The sequence below is a fragment of the Silene latifolia genome, chromosome 7 (assembly GCF_048544455.1).
Source record: "Silene latifolia isolate original U9 population chromosome 7, ASM4854445v1, whole genome shotgun sequence".
NCBI lineage: Eukaryota > Viridiplantae > Streptophyta > Magnoliopsida > Caryophyllales > Caryophyllaceae > Silene > Silene latifolia.
The window spans coordinates 42,973,430-42,992,972 of NC_133532.1; positions in this window are offsets into that span (position 1 = coordinate 42,973,430).

Below are 19,543 nucleotides of genomic sequence, written 5' to 3' on the forward strand. Positions count from 1 at the left end.
GCGGTGCGGCTGTTGGTAGCGGTGTTGCGATGCCGTCATCGGTTGTGGTGAAGTAGGTGGGATGATTACAATTCGAGTTTCGAAAGTGCATACCAGTTATACATAGTTGTTGTTTTATCTATTGCTGTTTCCTGTGAGTTTCAGTTTGGACAGATAGACGGTTATTTTGTTTATTGATGTTTCTTACCGATTTCGACTTAGGTGTGAGGGTAGAGTATGATATGGAAGGGAGTTGTGTATGTTTTCATTTTGCCGGCATGGTATAACGATATTTTGTTGATGGGACACAGTTGTGAGAGGTTGTTACAGTAATTTTGATCTTGTTTTAAGATGAGGCATTGGTAGACACAGTAATGGCAAGTGAATAGTGGAACATGTGTTGTACTGATCTAAGAGCTGCAAGTGGTTTATTATCTTTTGTTGAGACAGTGAGCGTAGGGTGTTGGGAATTAGTGTAATGTTAAGTTATGTATGAGTTTTGTGGTAATAAAAGAAAAAGGAATTGAGGATCTAGTGTGAGTGTGCGTAGCAAGTGAGGACCGTGAGTTATGTTTTTGGCGATAGGTGTTTCATCTAGAGAGGTATGTCGTGTTGTGGTGATGTGGAAGAGTTGGAGTGTTAGTTATGCGAAGGATTTTGTGGTATTGGTTGGATGAAGTGCAGAATGCGTTGAGGTATGAGAACTGTTTAAGTAAGAGACCCTTGGAAATAGGAATGGTTATAGGTATGAGGTTATAGGCGGTTATCTTTGACATGTGGTGGTGATGAGGATAATGAGAAGATATAGCTAAGGATTTAGTATTAGTGAGTTACGAGGATGTAACATTTGTCTTAAGAGGAGTAGGATGCGATAAAAGAGAGTTTCATGGTTTTGCATGTTGTAGTATAATTGGAAGTAGAGTGTTGGTGTAGCATAAAGGATGGATATTTGTTGTGATTGATTTTATTAAAGGGCATGGCCGTGCTTGTAGTAGTGTGATGTTTAGGAGTGTGGGAATACTTCGATAGTGTTGACAGTTGGATGATGATGTTTATGAGTTCGATAGCATTGATAGTTGGATGTTGATGTTATGAGTGTGAGTAAATTTCGAGGACGAAGTTCCTTTTAAGGGTGGTAGAATGTAACATTCCGTTTGATGCTTATGAGTGTCTTGATATTGGATTTTCTAGTGGAAAATATGTTAGTGAAATGGAGCTAGCGGCGTTTGTGGATGGTAGTTGGTAGTGTGCGGAGTTAGTGTCGAGAGATGCTATAATATGGTGGATACGATATCGTGAGTCATGTTGTGGAGGTATACATAGTTGGTGGAGTTAGTGTTAAGAGTTTGTGTTTTATAGGTTGGGGTTTCGTTTTGAGTTCTTAGTTGCGTTGTTGTGTCTTGGTTGAGTTTGTATGTTTGTTTTGCGTATGGGTTGAACTTCAGGGACGAAGTTCTTTTTAAGGAGGGAAGACTGTAATACTATGGTTTTACGAGTCTTTGGGTACTCTATCGAGTGGGGCTTACTCTGTAGAGTAAGTATAGTTTTATGCGAAGCAGTAGTCTGCCTGTAGGCTACTCGATCGAGTAAGATTGGCACTCGATCGAGTAAGTGGCACTCGACCGAGTAAGTGCCTTACTCGATTGAGTAACTGGATTTACGAGTGATATTTGACGGGTTTTGTTAATAATGCGGGAATGATATATAAGGCTTTCGTCACTTTTCTCAAAACACTTTTACAATCTAAAAACCTTCAAGAGAAGATTTGGAGTTACGTTGAATCATCCTCGCCGCATTATTAGCAAATCCCGGAGCTAGAAGTGTCGGATTTCGTCATTCTTTATACCTTTGTGATCCTTGCGTCGAGGGTAAGCTTTACATATAACTTTTATATTGTTTTGTTAATATTGGTTAAACCCTAATTGGGTGATTTCGGGGTTTTGGGTGATTTATGTGAATATGGTTGTGATGGTATGTATGTATGTGATAGGAGGAGGTTTCGTAGAGGAAAGATGCTGATTAGCTGCTAAGACCGTCTATGGTGTTGCATTTCAGGTAGGGTTTCCCTACTCGGTATTAATTACATAATGTGTGATGATTATGCTGTAGTTAGTGATTGTTGGTTGATTCAGACGGTTGTGATTTCGTAATATTGATTGATTCAGACGGTTGTTGATTTAATTTTGTGTTGTGATTACTGTTTATCTGTATGTGATCTTCGGGGTGCGTCCCTGGCTGAGTGGAGTCACTTGTGGGAGTGGCTTCACGCCCTTGATTCGCCTCCTGTGGAACCCGCCACAGGAGGGATGTGCACATTAATGAACATAGGTTTATCGCTCGATGGAGATGAGCGGGGCTTAGGTGGGAACGGCTGCGGTCCCCCACTGGCGGCGAGGAGTACCTGTTGCGATGGGTACTCTGGCAGAGCTACACACTTTAGTGTGTAGTCAGTTATGTGGAGACTGGAGATGGAGACTGGGGATTGTCTGAGCTGTTTGTATGCTTGTTTCATTGTGGCTTCGTTTTATGTAATTAGTACTGACCCCGTTTAAATGTTTTAAAAACTGTGGTGATCCATTCGGGGGTGGTGAGCAGTTATTGAGCAGGTATGATATGACGCACATGGGATAGCTGGGATGAGTAATCACGTGGCTGTTAGAAGAGTCTTCCGTTGTGTCAGACGATGTCTTATAGTTGTGACAGTTTTGGCTAGTAGACATTTTTTGAGTACTTTGTATTTCAGTTTAACAGTTTTGGTTTGGACATGTAATCACTTAAATCGTATTTACTTTTAAAGTATGTTTCTTTATTATCTTATGATTATCATTGCCTCGGGTAACCGAGATGGTGACGTTTCCATACCTTAAGTGGTCCTGGTAAGGCACTTGGAGTATGGGGGTGTCACAGTAAGATGCTTTGACCGGATCGTTTTAGCTCAGTCGGTTTCATCTCGATGAAGGTCTCAAAATGACTAGTTTGTGATTGAATGGAGTCACCACTAAGCAATTATGGGGTGCTTGATAACCGTTCGAATCAACTTTGTACATTGGTCAAACAAAGCACAAAGCAATATTGACATAGGCACTAAAGATAAAGACTCGTTCCCCTTAACACTCTATGTGTAGAATGATTATTCTCATTTGCCATGGATATAGGCATCCACTATCCAGAAATCCGAGTGAGGGGTGAGGTTATGTATTGGGAATCTCTTTAATTGAACACTCAATCTTTCCCGCTCAAGCGGCTTTACTAATCAATCGTGGTTGTTAAGTGCAAAAGTTGATGAAATGGGTTAAATGCATGAATGTGCATCCATTAGTTTAACCTAACATGTGAAATTTGACTAAGTCGGTTGATTTATGCATGTACATGAATTGATGTCAAAGTAGGCTTTAGGTTGATTTACATGTGAAAAGGAAAATTAAACATCCATTTACAAGTTTTGAATTATAAAGCTTAATATGATCCTGAATTATGAAGCTTAATATGATCCTTTTGTTTTAAAACAAGAAAAGAATGAGTAAAAAAAAAGAAATTAAGTAAAAGTGGAAAATGAGAAAAGAAGTGTTTAAAAGTGGAGTCGGGCAGCCTAATGAGGCGCGAGCCACATTGCGCCAATACTGACCCTGGTCAGATTTGAAAAAGGGCGAGGAAGGCAACCCTTTGGGATGCGAGCCACATTGCGAGCTACTCCCTCCGTACCACACCAAAGGTAACGTAGGGAAAATTGGAGTATTTAAGAAAAAGTGGAAAAAGTAAGGGTAAAGAGGGAATAAATAGGTGGGGTATGTAATTGGGTGTTTAATTGTGGGTTGGTAGGTGGGGTATGTAATGACATTTTTTGTAAATATCCAATGGTTATAAGGATAATTTGGTAATGTTGTGGGCCAAATAAGGAATGTTACCTTTGGTGTGGTACGTCCGTTTATAGTAAGTGTTACCTTTAGTGTGGTACGGAGGGAGTATAAGATGGCTTCTGGCCGTTACAAAAGTCGTGAAAGAACAAAAAAAAAGTGTTTGAAACGAACAAATTTGGATCTTGCTCGCATAACTCAGGGATGATTACTACCCAACAAGTAATACCCGATTTGGATTTGGATTTGATTATTAATTTATTTGCAAGCTTGACATGAATTGTTTAAAATAAAAAAAAAGAAAAAGAAAGAATTAATAAAATGAAATGTTGTGATGAATTGTTTATGCTTAGCCAATATGTCACCGCACTCGAATTTAATCGACATGGTATCATGTTAACGCAATGGTGAAACTTTATTATGGCTACAAAGGGAGATTTGTGATAATCATAAAAAGGAATAAATATAGAAGAAAATAAAATAAATGAATTTGAATTAAATACTAAATTTGTTTACTTGTAATTAGTCAGTTTATTTGACTGAATTCGAATTTAACCGACATGATATATATCAAATCAAGGATAAGTTTTAATATAACTAAAAGAGATTCTTGATAAAAAAAAAAAGAGGAAAAGAATAAAAAGGAAAGAAAAGAAAAGAAAAGGAGTGAACATAATAAAAGAGGAACGAATACAAACACGATTAGAATTATGGCAGAGAGGCTATTGAGGCGCTAAGCCTATAGCGAGGTAAGAGAGCCTTTGGACCTGACAAAATCGAAATTTGACTCGTTTCTAACATGTTTAGGATTGTATCATATATCATATATCATATATTATATTAAAGCAGAACTCATCTGGCACGTGTCATCGCCACATGGCTTCTGCCACTTGTCAAAGCCTTGAGAATTTTAATATATTCAATCAATCAAAGTTCCCAATTAAGTCAACTTTTAAATATGATTCAAAAAATCCTGTATTTTTAATACATGATTAGTGATTGGTTGATTGCCCATTTTACAAAGTTCTCAATAAAGTCAACTATTTAAATTTGCTCCAAGTTAGCCACATATTTTGGACTCCAAACCGTGATAAACAACAAATTTTTATCAGCCATATGTATAAATATTCTTTCCCTTTTGAAGACTTATTTCATACCAAATAATTAATTTATAAGACATCCAATATAGCACTGTAGTTAAAATCATTAATTATTCTTTCTATTATAGAATTAATTATTCTTTCTATTATAGAATATGTAATTACTGGCCTAAAATTACAAAACGAAATCTTAGACAACTCCTTGAAATCCGGGTTGTGCGCAAGTGGGAACTTGATTATAGGATCCCCGGAATCTTGCTCAAAACAACTTGATTATAGGATCCCCTGAATCTCTCACTAAATATTGGGCACCCTTACGAAAGATGATACTCATACACAAGGTGTATGAGTTTTTTCATACACGACCAATGAAAATGCGCCACATTGGCAAACTAGAGTTAACTTGTAGAGGTTAGAGTAAGGTTAGATTAGTAATTTAACATATTGGGTTAATAAGTTAACTATAGTAGTTAACCGTTTTTATGGAAGTTTTTTAATTTGTTTTGACTTTCTTTAATTTCTTTTAATTACTTAAATTTATGTTATTATTTATATTTTTTTTGTTATTTAGCTTTTATAATTAGGAAAATCGGTTTTTTAAAAACAATAAAATAAAATAGATAAAAATTGAATTCAATTAATCAAACCTAATTTAATTTATTAATCAAATTGATGAATACCCTAATTCCCAATTTCATATTCAATAATCAAATCGAATTCAAATTTTCGATTTCATTTATCAAATTGATGAAAACCCTAATTGTAAATTTTGATTTCATATAATTGATGAACCCTAATTGTAATCGTCAAAATTCAATTAATCAACTTTAATTGAAAATTTCCAATTCATATAATTGATGAACCCTAATGCAATAAACCCAAATTGAATTCAATTAATCAAACCCTAATTTAATTTATTAATCAAATTGATGAATACTCTAATTCCCAATTTCGATTTCAATAATCAAATCGAATTCCAATTTTCGATTTCATTTATCAAATTGATGAAAACCCTAATTGTAAATTTCGATTTCATATAATTGATGAACCCTAATTGTAATCGTCAAAATTCAATTAATCAACTTTAATTGAAAATTTCCAATTCATATAATTGATGAACCCTAATGTAATAAACCCAAATTGATTAATCGATTCCGTAATGAAATTGTAGATAAATATTTTGCCTTAATCAAAATCAAAATGAAAATGTTTATGAAATGATTAATCGAAAAAAAAGAAAAAAAAAAGTCAAAATCGAAATGAAGTAACCCTAACTTGAGAAACCGAAAAAAAAAAAGCAAAAAATTTTTGGGTTTGATTGACACGAGTTGTTGTTAGTAGAGGGCTATTGTTTGCAAAGAGTGTAGTAACCATCTAACCTAGGGGTATCAGCACGTCAAAGTACCCATTTCAATTCATTATATTGTTAAAAGTAAACCCTAATTCGGTTTTTAACCGTTTAATCAAGATAATTGTTTCCACGATTTTTAAAACTTCCTTATTTAAAAAACTACCTCATTTACAAATTGCCTTATTTTAAATTTTGAATTTCACATTTCCTTATTAGAAAAGATTTTTGATTGATTTGTGGAATATTTATTTAAATATTTTATCTTATTGTTGAGAGATTTTAGAAAAGATCTTTCAATATTTTATCTTATTGTTGAGAAATTTTAGAAAAGATCTTCAATATTTTTTTGTGGTAGCGATATGTGAGAATATTAAAAAAAAAATCAATCAGTTTATAAGAAATTTCACGTTTTGATGATCAAATTGCTATAATTTGATCGAAAAAAAAAACTTACACTAAAATGGATTTTGATTTGAATGTTCCTTGGGAAGAACAAAACAATGAATCAAGTAGTGATGTCGTTATTATCGATGATGATGTTAGTAACGATGTTGCCAACGCAGACGATATTGACGATGGTCCTGCAATTGTTGAAGGAGGATGGGTTGAAAAGGTCGGAAATATGTTAAACACGGGCGGTAATGACGATTCTTTAGAAGTTAATACTCCAACCAGAGGAATGTCTTTCGTGAATGGTGACGAGTTTGCTGCGTTTGCGTACCTATATGCGTATAAAAACGCCTTTCAACTTTTTTGTAGGTGTACTGAACTAGTGAAGATGTACCAGGAAAGAGGTATCAAGCGCAATGGTATGGGGAAGAAGCAACCTCGTTTCTATATGATGAAGCGAATAAGATTATGTTGCACAATGGGGGCCAATCCGAACAAACAAAACGGGTTTAAAGACATTGCAAATTTTGAGAAATGCAAATTTGCAATAGAAGCATCGTTACAAAACGGTTTTATTGTCATCGGTGCGTGTTCGTTGGAACACAATCACGTTTTAAAACGTGAAAATACTCGTCACATGGTAAGTTACCGGATGTTTGTGAATATTTCAAAAGACGGGCCTTATTGAATTTTTGCCGGTATTTCTATTGCCAATAACTTCCAAATTCTCGTTAGAGAAGCGGGTGGGCATGAAAATTTAAAAAATCAACAAGCGCGACATATGGAATTTTCTTAATCAAGAACGAAGACGTAGTAGAATTAACGGGGATGCAGCGGCTTTGGAGGCTATATTTATTAAACTTAAGGAAGTGGATCCGGATTTTTACTACGCCATTCAGACGGATTTTGAAGGCAAGCTACTAAATGTGTTTTGGGCTGACGGACGTTGTAGAGGAATGGCAAAGGCATTTGGTGATGTATTTTCTTACGATGCTACATTTTGTGTTAACAGGTGACCAAATTTACGTAATTTACTTAAGACCTTATTATTTTTTAATTAATGTCGATTAAAAACTAAGTTAGCTAGGGTTTAGAAATTGGGCAATTCACTCTATTTTGAAATCAATAGCTTTAGAAATTAATCAATTAGTTAGGGTTTGCTTCTTTAGCAATTATTGTTGTGCTTTTGAATAATTAGGGCATTTTAGTAATTCGAAATAATTAAGGTAATTTTCGAAATCAGTAGCTTAAATAATTTGATTTAAGAAAATATTTTATTTATTTTCGAAATAATTTTAGTAATTCAAAATAATTAGCTTAACTAATTCGAAATCAATAGCTTTACTAATTTTCGAAATCAGTAGTTTTGTTAATTTTCGAAATCAGTAGGGTTTAGAAATTGGGCAATTCATTCTATTTTGAAATAAATAGCTTTAGAAATTAATCAATTAGTTAGGGTTTGCTTCTTTAGAAATTATTGTTGTGCTTTTGAATAATTAGGGCATTTTAGTAATTGGAAATAATTAAGGCAATTTTCGAAATCAGTAGCTTAAATAATTAGAAATAAGTAGGGCATTTTTCGAAACAATTTGTGCAAAACATTGACGGCATTCTCGAAATAATTAAGGCATTTCCGAAACAGAATTTATTTTTATTATACTTATCTTATGTTTTAATTATAGGTACAAAATGCCCTTTACTCCATTTGTTGGCGTAAATCATCACAAGAAGATCTTGTTGTGCTTGCTGCCGCTTTGATTTCACATGAAGATGCGGAAAGCTTCACTTGGGTGTTTAGGAGATGGTTAGATTGTATGGGTAGAGCTCCATCGGTTATACTCACGGATCAATGCAAGGGAATTGGTAAGGCTGTGAAGGACGTATTTACTAATACTCATCACCGTTTGTGTCTGTGGCACATAATGGTTAACGCAACAAAGAACTTGGGAAGTTTTGTCAGGTATCAAAAAATTATTGTTGACCTTTGGAAAATTATTGACGATAGTGCAGATAGCGATGACTTTGAGGAGGCATGGCATCATTTTGTAGCTAAGTATGGTATTCACGAAAATGGTTGGATCATAGACTCTTTTCAAAACCGACATTCGTGGGTGCCATTGTATTGGAGGGACATCTTTTGTGTAGGTATGTCATCTACGCAAAGAAGTGAACAGACGAACCGATTTTTCAAGAATTATGTCAATGTTGAAACTACTCTGTTCAAATTCTTTGATAGTTATCAAAATGCACTAAGATCCAAGGTCGAGGAAGAATTAATGTTGAACTTTGCTTGTCACGAAAGACCGTCTCCTTATAATAAGACAATCATAGCTGAGGAAGTCTTCCAAAGGGCTTACACATCTAACATTTTTAGTTTGGTGAAGGATGAGGTAAACGGTCTTATACACACCAACGCTGAGTCTCATTTGAACATTGAGAATTTCTCTTCGTTTAATGTAACGGATGAGGTGACAACACCATTTTTGAAGCGTCGAGAGAAAAAGTACAATGTTACGGCCAACTTGGACTTCGGTGAGTTTAATTGTACTTGTAAACTTTTCGAGTTTAAAGGTATATTATGCAGGCATATTATTCGTGTACTACAGCTGAAGAAAGTGCAGTTTATTCCCGACAAGTACATTTTGAATCGATGGCGAAAGGACTTGGTTCGGGGTTATGAGCACCTTCCTGTTGGGTACTACAATCCTGGTGAGTCTGAACGACTCAAGCGATCTCTTGCTGTCACGATGAAGAACGACTACATATATAGGCTGGCATTACATGATGATGAGATGTATGCCTTATATGAGGCCGAATCAGCCAAGGTGATTAAGGCATTAGAGGCGCATGTCGGCATTGAGGTACTCAACGAAATGGGAGCAGGCTCCGATGTAACAAAGGTGTGGGGCCGTAAAAGATTACAACCGAAGGAGAACACCCTACGCCACATGGTACGGAACGCACCTCCTCCTACGGAAGGCGCCTTGAGAGACCCCATTGATAAAAGAAGTGCAGGAAGAGGGTCTAGGCCTAGGCAAAAGAAAGTAAGGAGGGTTGTAAACTTCGACGAAGCAGGTCCATCGTCGCAACCAACGCCGCGGCGAAGAAGGGTCAGTACGACCACACCTCGTAACACGCAGTAGAATTGAGCTCGTTTTTTTTTGTTTGGCTACATTTGGATACAATTTTATTACTGTTTGTTTTAGACAATTATGTGTTTTAGTTTTTACATTTTGATACTGCCATTTGCCTTGATTAGACATTTTATTTTAGAAATTGAAACGAATTGCACGAAGTTGGGACTGAATTTCCGAAACTGATTTGGCAGAAATTGGAACTGGAACGAATTGCAGGAACAATTTTCTCAGTTTATGTAGTTCAATTGTTTACATTTTACTTGATTTGACACAAATTGCATGAAATTTTTTTTTGCATGTGAGACATAATCATTTACTTCATCTCAATACTCAACCTTTAGTTCATCTCAATACTCAACCATAATTACGATTTGCAAACTAAACATAGACCGTATACAACCAACCAAAATACGATATTAAAACAATATTCAGGGACAATATTTACCGCCACCTTCTTCAGCCTTCTTATCCACCGTCTTCTTGCATTCAGCCCATCCATAAGCCCATGCCTTGCAACAACGAGTTATTGCAATTTTCTGTCAGGATCCACATCTAGGTATTATGTAGAAAGACATAATGTCATTGCATGCAGCCATCAAAAACGCGGATGAAGTTTCGTCAGTTCCTTCTATTTCTGGCGGTTTCTCAATTTTTGTTATTGCATGAGGGATTGGGAAATCATTTTTGGGTTGAGCAAAAATGGACCAATCAAGCCCTCCGTCTTCAATTTGAACCATATTTTTTTGTGATTAAGTATTTAGGGTTAGAGATGATGTGTGTGTGTTTTTTTTTTATTAAGTAAAATGGCGGTTTAAGCCTTGAAGAGGAAGAAGGAAAGAAGAAGATGAATGGGAGGAAGATGGAGGGTCGGCAGTTTCCGGGTTTATAAGGACTTTTTTTTTTTTTTTTTTTAAGTTAAAGTTGTAAACAAGTTGGTTTTAGGAAGATATTATAAGTTTTCCTTTTTTAAAGTATAAATAGAAGATTTTGGTTTTATTTTTTATATTGTAATACATAATAACTAGTTTAATATTTACGTAATATGTCGATATTAAACTAATTACATAAAATGTCGATATTAAGCGATAATCGGAACTAGTAAATACCAAATTTACGTAATATGTCGATAGTAACCTATAATCGGAACTAGTAACTAAGAATTTACGTAAAATGTTGATATTAAGCGATAATCGGAACTAGTAACTAAGAATTTACATAAAATGTCGATAGTAACCTATAATTGGAACTAGTAACTAAGAATTTACATAATATGTCGATAGTAACCTATAATCGGAACTAGTAAGTAAGTATTTACATAAAATGTCGATATTAAGCTATAATTGGAACTAGTAACTAAGAATTTACGTAAAATGTCGATATTAAGCGATCATCGGAACTAGTAAATACCAAATTTACGTAATATGTCGATAGTAACCTATAATCGGAAGTAGTAACTAAGAATTTACGTAAAATGTCGATATTAAGCGATAATCGGAACTAGTAAATACCAAATTTACGTAATATGTCGATAGTAACCTATAATCGGAACTAGTAAGTAAGTATTTACATAAAATGTCGATATTAAGCTATAATTGGAACTAGTAACTAAGAATTTACGTAAAATGTCGATATTAAGCGATCATCGGAACTAGTAAATACCAAATTTACGTAATATGTCGATAGTAACCTATAATCGGAACTAGTAACTAAGAATTTACGTAAAATGTCGATATTAAGCGATAATCGGAACTAGTAAATACCAAATTTACGTAATATGTCGATAGTAACCTATAATCGGAACTAGTAAGTAAGTATTTACATAAAATGTCGATATTAAGCTATAATTGAAACTAGTAAATAAGTATTTACGTAAAATGTCGATATTACGCTATAATCGGAACTAGTTAGTACCTAATTACATAAAATTAAAGTTGGAAGCTATAATCGGAACTAGGTATAATTACATAAAATTAAAGTTGGAAGCTATAATCGGAACTAGTAAGTACCTAATTACATAATATCAAACTTAGAAACCCTAAACACTATATTCTAAACCCTAAACCCTATATTCTAAACCCTAAACCCTATATTCTAAAACTTTAAACCCTATATTCAGTTTTGCGCCAATTACCCGAAATAATTCAAAATTTCTAACTTAGTTTAAATTTCAATTATTCATTTTGCACCAATTAAATTAAATTTTGATGAAAAAAAAATTGCTTTTATGGGGAATCGAACACGGGTGACCTATGAATGCATGACTATTAGAAACCAGTTGAGCAAGGGGTATCAGCACGATTACTAAACAATTAATTTTCAATATATACTAAAACGAATTTAAGGTTATTGAAATAGTAACATATATTTTCCTTTTTAATTTCATTCACGCAATATTCTATCTCCCTTTTAACTTGATTCATGCAATATTATTGATGGGGCATATTCTGCACCGCTGACCAAGTCAACATACTGAGCAAGGTCAAAGATACCTACAGCAAGTCAACGGCTTAGACAGCCTAGCCGATGCAGTCCATCGGCCTGTCAGCCTAGGTGTCGGCATGGCCAACCTGCCGGCCGGGACACATACCCGCGTACTCATATCCAAGACCCCTCGGCGGTGAGTCAACAGGGCCGCCGGCCTGCCATAGGTCCCTCGGCCGAGGGGTAGATCAGTCTTTCCACCTGCTAGCCACTTGGCCACTTGGCCACTACGTGACAAAAGGTGAAAGCCTATAAATACTCCTCAACCTTCATTGAGGAAAGGATCCCAGAACTTAACCTAATATCACACATAAACTGGTATTAACTTCCTCATCTCTCTACAATACATTGCTCTAAATAACATACAACTTAATCCTTTAAGTTTACTGACTTGAGCGTCGGAGTGAGTACGCTTGGCACAAAGCCAAGCCCTCAGTTCGTTCATTGTTGCAGGAGAGGCCGAGAGGAACGATAAACACAAGAAGAATCCAACCAAAGACATTATTCTACAAGCCAAGGGTGGTAACGAATATCTGCTCCGGAATTACACCCGGAACAATTGGCGCCGTCTGTGGGGGAGAGACACTAGAAGCTAGTCACATTCATTCCCAAAACAAAAAAAAAACCAACTTCCCAAGAATTAGCTCCCGAACAGCTAGAGCAGATCTGCTGTAAACTTGTTCTCATCAAGCAGCCCATGGTATGGTGTGGGGAGCTGAAGCTATCTGAGACGCCGGGTGAGCCTGGTGACGACCGCCCGTCTACCTACGCCTGTTGCTGCTTTCCATCAGCAGTGGTAGCCGCATCTTCTTCGATGGGCAGCCCAGCAGCTTTCCTGGCAGCCTCGGCCTTAGCCTCGGCGACATCAGCCGCCCTCATTTTTTCGGCTTCCTCCTTGGCCGCTTTAGCCTTCTCAGCAAGAGCTGCCTTCTCCGCGGCCGCCTCTTTCTCCAGCTTCGCCCTCACCGCCTCTTTGGCCTTCTCCGCCACGGCTTTCTCCTTGGTTTCAAGCTTGTCATCAAGCAGCTCGTCATATTTGCCCCACGGAAAGGCACCATCAAGAGGGAAGAGCTCCCCAATCACTTCCCTAGCAGCTCCTTCGGCCAAATCCCGGAATTCAGCACACATGTTAGGGAGCATGACGGTTTGGAGCATCTCGATGTCCTTCTCCTTTTGCCTGATGATGGCCTCTTTGCTCCGAATCACCTCCGCCTGGGCTTTAAACAGGTCCCTGGATTCGTTCCTCTGCTGGAGATAGAGGTCGGCATGCCGCTGAACAAGTTTACATTTCTCCAGCAGCTTCGCAGCTTCGGCTGCCGAAGCCTCGGCCTTGGCTCTCTCAGCAAGGACCTCCTTTTCAGCGTCCTCCCTGAGCTTTCTCTCAGCCAAGAGCGCCTTCTCGGCCTCCCCCCTAAGCCTCTGCTCATCGAGCAGATCCAGCTTCGCCTTCACGGCCACCTTCTTAGTGGCGTTAAGCTCAAAAGCAGATTGAGCCACGACCTTCTCCTGCTCCATGATACGAGCACCGGTAAGACCGTTCCACCTCGCCAGCTCCTTGATCAGCTTCATGCCTTCCTCTATAAGCTGGGAGACGGAAGCCTTCTGGAATGAAGAGCCAGTGGCGACGTTATGATCACCAGCCTGCGGACGGGAAAGGGAAACCTTCTGGGATGAAGAATCAGTAGCGACGTTATGATCACCAGCCTGCGCGGGGTTCTCCTCCACCTGCTGCTCAACAAGAGCGGCGGCCGACTGCGGATGATCTACAAAATTAAAAGTAAGCATCAGTATCAACACGCATAGACAGGCCGGAGAGCCTGTCACCGGCAGCGCCTAATGAACCGGCTAAATCTGAGCCACAGGATAGATCAATACCGTGCTTGGCCTTCTTGGCCGAATGGCGCATTTCCTCGTCAGCAGCAGAATCAACGGCGGCGGTAAAGGCTGTCTGCTTTCTTTTACGGACAAGGGGCGACCCCTCGCCCTCATCGGAGTCATCCCCATTGGAGATATAGACGATCTCCACCGTCTCCTTCTGAACAGTGGGGATGGAAGGCGAAGCCGATGTCGACGCCATCACCGCCGAAGGCTTGGTTTTTCGCGTATGGCGCGGCATGTTACTAACAACCTTCGCCTGGGCCTCCACCACATTCAAGCTTTTCAACCGCTGATCCATGAGATCATTCGGCGACGTCCGGCGGTCATGAATCAGAGCCTTGGGATGCAAGTCAGCAACGGTTTTGTCTCTGTGCAGCCCCATTCTCCGGAGGAAATCCTCAGACAAATCCGGCCCAAAGTGGTGCGAAGGAAACAAAGCAAGAATTAAATAGAAATTAAATCAAAGTTCGAAGAACAGGAGCATTGACAGCGGTGATGGGCCTCATACCGACCCCACTCACCCTGTGCTAAGGCCGGTATGAGGCCGACATGACAAAGCGGCTCATCCTGAAGAATGATCTGCGTTGGGGGGATCCATCTTTTCGGCAGCCCACTCTTGTCCACCTCAAAAAGCCTCATCGCCAGTTTCTCGTCCTCCTTAAGAAAGACCTTGCTGGCATCCATTTTAAGCTTCTTCCGGGAGATCCATCTGTCGTGCTCCGCCTTAGTCTCACACCGCAAATTAACCTGGTGCTGAAAGGAGCGGGGCAGCGGATAGTCATCCGGCACCTTAACGTACACCCACTGATCTCTCCAGTCCTTGCAAGAAGTAAGTTTGTCAACAGAGACATAACCCTTCTCCATGTGCACACTGTAACATCCGACGCGGCCAGAGATCGACGGCTGGAGATAATGGAGCCGGCGGAATAAATTCACCGTCGGGGCCTCCCCCTTGAAGAGACAAAGCCAGACGAAGCCGACTATAGTCCTCATAGCCAGCGGGTGCAGTTGGGCAACGGCAACATTCATAGCCCTAATGATGGCCATAACGTACTCGTTCAGCGGAAATCGGAGCCCGTACTCCAAGTGCCGCATGTATACACCGATATGGCCCGGTGGAGGGCAACAGACGGCCTGGCCCTCCTCAGGGATAACAATCTTATATCCCCTGCCAAAGAAGAAATGACCCTCGAAAAACCTCTCACCAGAACAACTGGCCAACTTATGGGCCCAAGATCGATCAACGCTTGCCTTACAGACGTCACCGTGATCCATAACGTACTGCCTCCTCTCTTTGGGACGAGCCTCTTCAGCATCATCACTAAAATCGTCTGCGTCATCATCGACATCATCATCATCCTCCCATTCCTCCAAAATTCGAGGATCGACTTCAGGAGAAGGAGACCTAGGGCCCCCAGGCCTTATCAGGAGGCCGTCCAACTCCTCCTCCCTATCAAGACCCGACGGGAACCCTGCGCCGCTTACTAGGCCCGGCATCAGCAGAAGACATGTTTACAATAAAAACTTACAAAGTTAAGAAATTGGGAAGTTGGTTTACCTTGAAGAAAAACACTCGCCGGAATAACAACTGAAGATTAGAAGACAGAAACCCTTGAAAGTTTAAGAGAGGAAAAATTTTGGAGAATGAAATTGGTGGCCAATTTCACGGAATAACTGCCCTATTTATAGGGAAAAGCCCATAAAGAAGGACCAATCAGCGAGCAGCCCATGAAGCGTCAACCAATCAGCGTGCAGACACGTGTCGGACATGCAGCCATGGGATGTCAATCGTTGCAACAGTTAGACGTCAATCAATGCAACAGTGACCAAGCGTCTTCAACACGCCCATTCATATCTCTCCGCCTATTCACCTTCCTCAGCAAAATTCCCAAGCATCTGTTCTCCGCCGGCCACTCGATCAACCAAGCTACGTAGCGCCGGCCGGGGGCAATCAAAAACAACCGGCACTCTCAACCCTGGTCTCGGCCAGCGTCACTTTCTTTTCCACATCGGATGCCCTTTACACATCCATGCGGAGGGGGGATATGGTACGGCCTAAGTAAAACCAAGCCGAGGTAATCGAGGCCGCCACAGTAGAAGCCGATGCATAAGAAGCCGATGCAGGAAATTTTTTACAAAATAACGCGCAGAATATACGCTCAAACGAACATCGGAGCCCATACCACGGCATAGACTACGCTGGGGGCAAATTGATGGGGCATATTCTGCACCGCTGACCAAGTCAACATACTGAGCAAGGTCAAAGATACCTACAGCAAGTCAACGGCTTAGACAGCCTAGCCGATGCAGTCCATCGGCCTGTCAGCCTAGGTGTCGGCATGGCAACCTGCCAGCCGGGACACATACCCGCGTACTCATATCCAAGACCCCTCGGCGGTGAGTCAACAGGGCCGCCGGCCTGCCATAGGTCCCTCGGCCGAGGGGTAGATCAGTCTTTCCACCTGCTAGCCACTTGGCCACTACGTGACAAAAGGTGAAAGCCTATAAATACTCCTCAACCTTCATTGAGGAAAGGATCCCAGAACTTAACCTAATATCACACATAAACTGGTATTAACTTCCTCATCTCTCTACAATACATTGCTCTAAATAACATACAACTTAATCCTTTAAGTTTACTGACTTGAGCGTCGGAGTGAGTACGCTTGGCACAAAGCCAAGCCCTCAGTTCGTTCATTGTTGCAGGAGAGGCCGAGAGGAACGATAAACACAAGAAGAATCCAACCAAAGACATTATTCTACAAGCCAAGGGTGGTAACGAATATCTGCTCCGGAATTACACCCGGAACAATTATATTATCTTATATATAATTATTAAATTCTAATTATTTCTATCATATCTACTTTTAATATTTTTTTAATAATATTCAATTTTAATATCCTAAATAATAGGATCAACGTGATTTGGTGGGAAATAATGGCGGGAAAAAAAAGGAGGGAAACATTTTGGAGGGAAACATTTCAATTGGACCCTATATAAATAACCCTAATTGCTAGATGTTACCTCCATTCCCAAATCAAATTCATAAGAAACATAAAACTCGTTCCATTAAATCAAAACTTTTTAAACTACTGTCATGGCTAATCAAATTCAATATGCAATGTTAAATAGAGAGATTGCGATGGAAAGGAAGGCTCATGCTAGGGATTTGTTGGAGACAAGGATGTTTGTAAGGGAAATGTTAGACGTTGTCAAAGACAAAAGTAAAATTGAGGATGATATAGCCCGTGCTCGGTGTAAAACCATAGAATACATATATGAAGAAGAGTTCAATGCCAAATATTCGGCGTTCCTACCCGATGAACACCTGAAATGGCGCCAAGTGGGGCAACGTGAGTACCTACCAATGCCGGTTCCCGATGATGTACTCGTTCGGGTTGAAGGAGGGGACGATAATTTTGATGCCCCTACTACTCCCCCTCCAACGAGTCCTCAATGGAGGTCGAGAGGAAGATATGGTTTGGTTGGAAACAGCATAAGGCGCCTACAATTCTAGTGCTTAGTTAATTTTTAGCATTTTGTTTTATAATTTTCAAGTCTGATTACCACGGTTTTTAGTTTCAATTTACATTTCGTGTAATCGTTTCATTTTATTCCAATAAATTATATCTTATTTAGTTATATTCTTTTACATTATTGGTTTTTTTTGTTTACAAACCCTAATGACCAGTTCTGAATTAGAGTAACTCATAATTTACAATTAGAAAATCAATTAGCCAAATTTGAAGAAAAACTAGCCTGCGAATTCGAACCCTAGTTGAGGTATTTTAGCAGTTAATCGAAATAATTAGGGGATTAAGAAAAAAAAAACAAAGTTGTGGCTATACGGATTCGAACACGAGTTTTCTTGACTTAGCCTAAATCTAATCCTAAAAAATAAATAATCCCAAAATCTCTCAAAAAAAAAAATAATATTCCTAAGATCAAGTTAACAATATTTAACGAAATTTTATAATTAAGGCAATTTTTAAATTTAGGAAATTCATTGCCTAAAATCAAGCTAAGAATATTTTAAAAAGAAAAGATAAAATATCAAATGAAACCGAAAATCTTTAAAAAAGGTAATTTATATATTTAAGAAATTTATTGCCTAAAATCAAGCTTAAGAATATTTAAAAAATAAAGATATTTTATCAAATGAAACCGAAATTGTTTAAATAAGGCAATTTTATAATTTAAGAAATTTATTGCCTAAAATCAAGCTACAAATATTTTAAAAATAAGGAAAGTATTAAGAGTTTAAAAACGGAATTTTAAATAAGGCAATTATTCGAATTAGAGTTCATTAAGGTTTAATGAATTAAAGAAATAGATTCATAATATTATGAATTGTAATCAGTGAATGTATGTGCTGATACCCCTAGCTAGTTGGTTACTAGTCTCTTTACAAAAATCTAATTGCTACTAATGCCAACCCGTGTTCGATCCTTCACAACAACTTTTTTTTTTTTTTGCCCTTTTATGCCTTAATTAGAGTTAATCAATTAATGGATTAGGGTTCATCAAAAAATTTCCCCTTCTTCCCCAATTCGATTTTAAATGATTAATAATTACTCCAATGCTAGGGTTAATTCGATTTTTATTGATAAGGATTACCATTTGATTAATAAAATTTGATTTTGATCATATGAATTAGGGTTCTTCAACTGAATTAGGGTTCATCAAAAAATTTCCCCTTCTTCCCCAATTCGATTTTAAATGATTAATAATTACTCCAATGCTAGGGTTAATTCGATTTTTATTGATAAGGATTACCATTTCATTAATAAAATTTGATTTTCATATGAATTAGGGTTCTTCAACTGAATTAGGGTTCATCAAAAACTTCCCCCTTTTTCCCATAAATCGATTTTAAATGGTTAAGAATAAGGCTATTCGATTCATAGAATTAAGTTCATCAATTTGATACGATTTTGATTACTTAAAAGAATTGAATTAGGTTATGATTAATGTTATGAAATTAGGGTTCATTTGATTTTTATTATGAATTTTTATTGCTTACGAATACGATTTGAAAAACAAAATTGATTGATTAAGAGGTCAAAAATAAATAATAATAATAATAATAATAATACAAAAAAATGTTAAAAACAATAATAATACTAATAATAATAATAATAATAAATCAAAATATGTCAAACAAAGGAAATTAAAAATTACCCTAAATATAGTTAACTACATGTGGTTAGCAAGTTAACTACATATGTGTAATTACTAATATAACCCTAAATTAACTACATATGATTCACTCTAGTTAGCCACATGGCGCAATTTAATTGGTCGTGTATGAGATTTTCATACACCTCATGTATGAGTAGCCTTTTCCCACCCTTACTACAAAAAATCATATT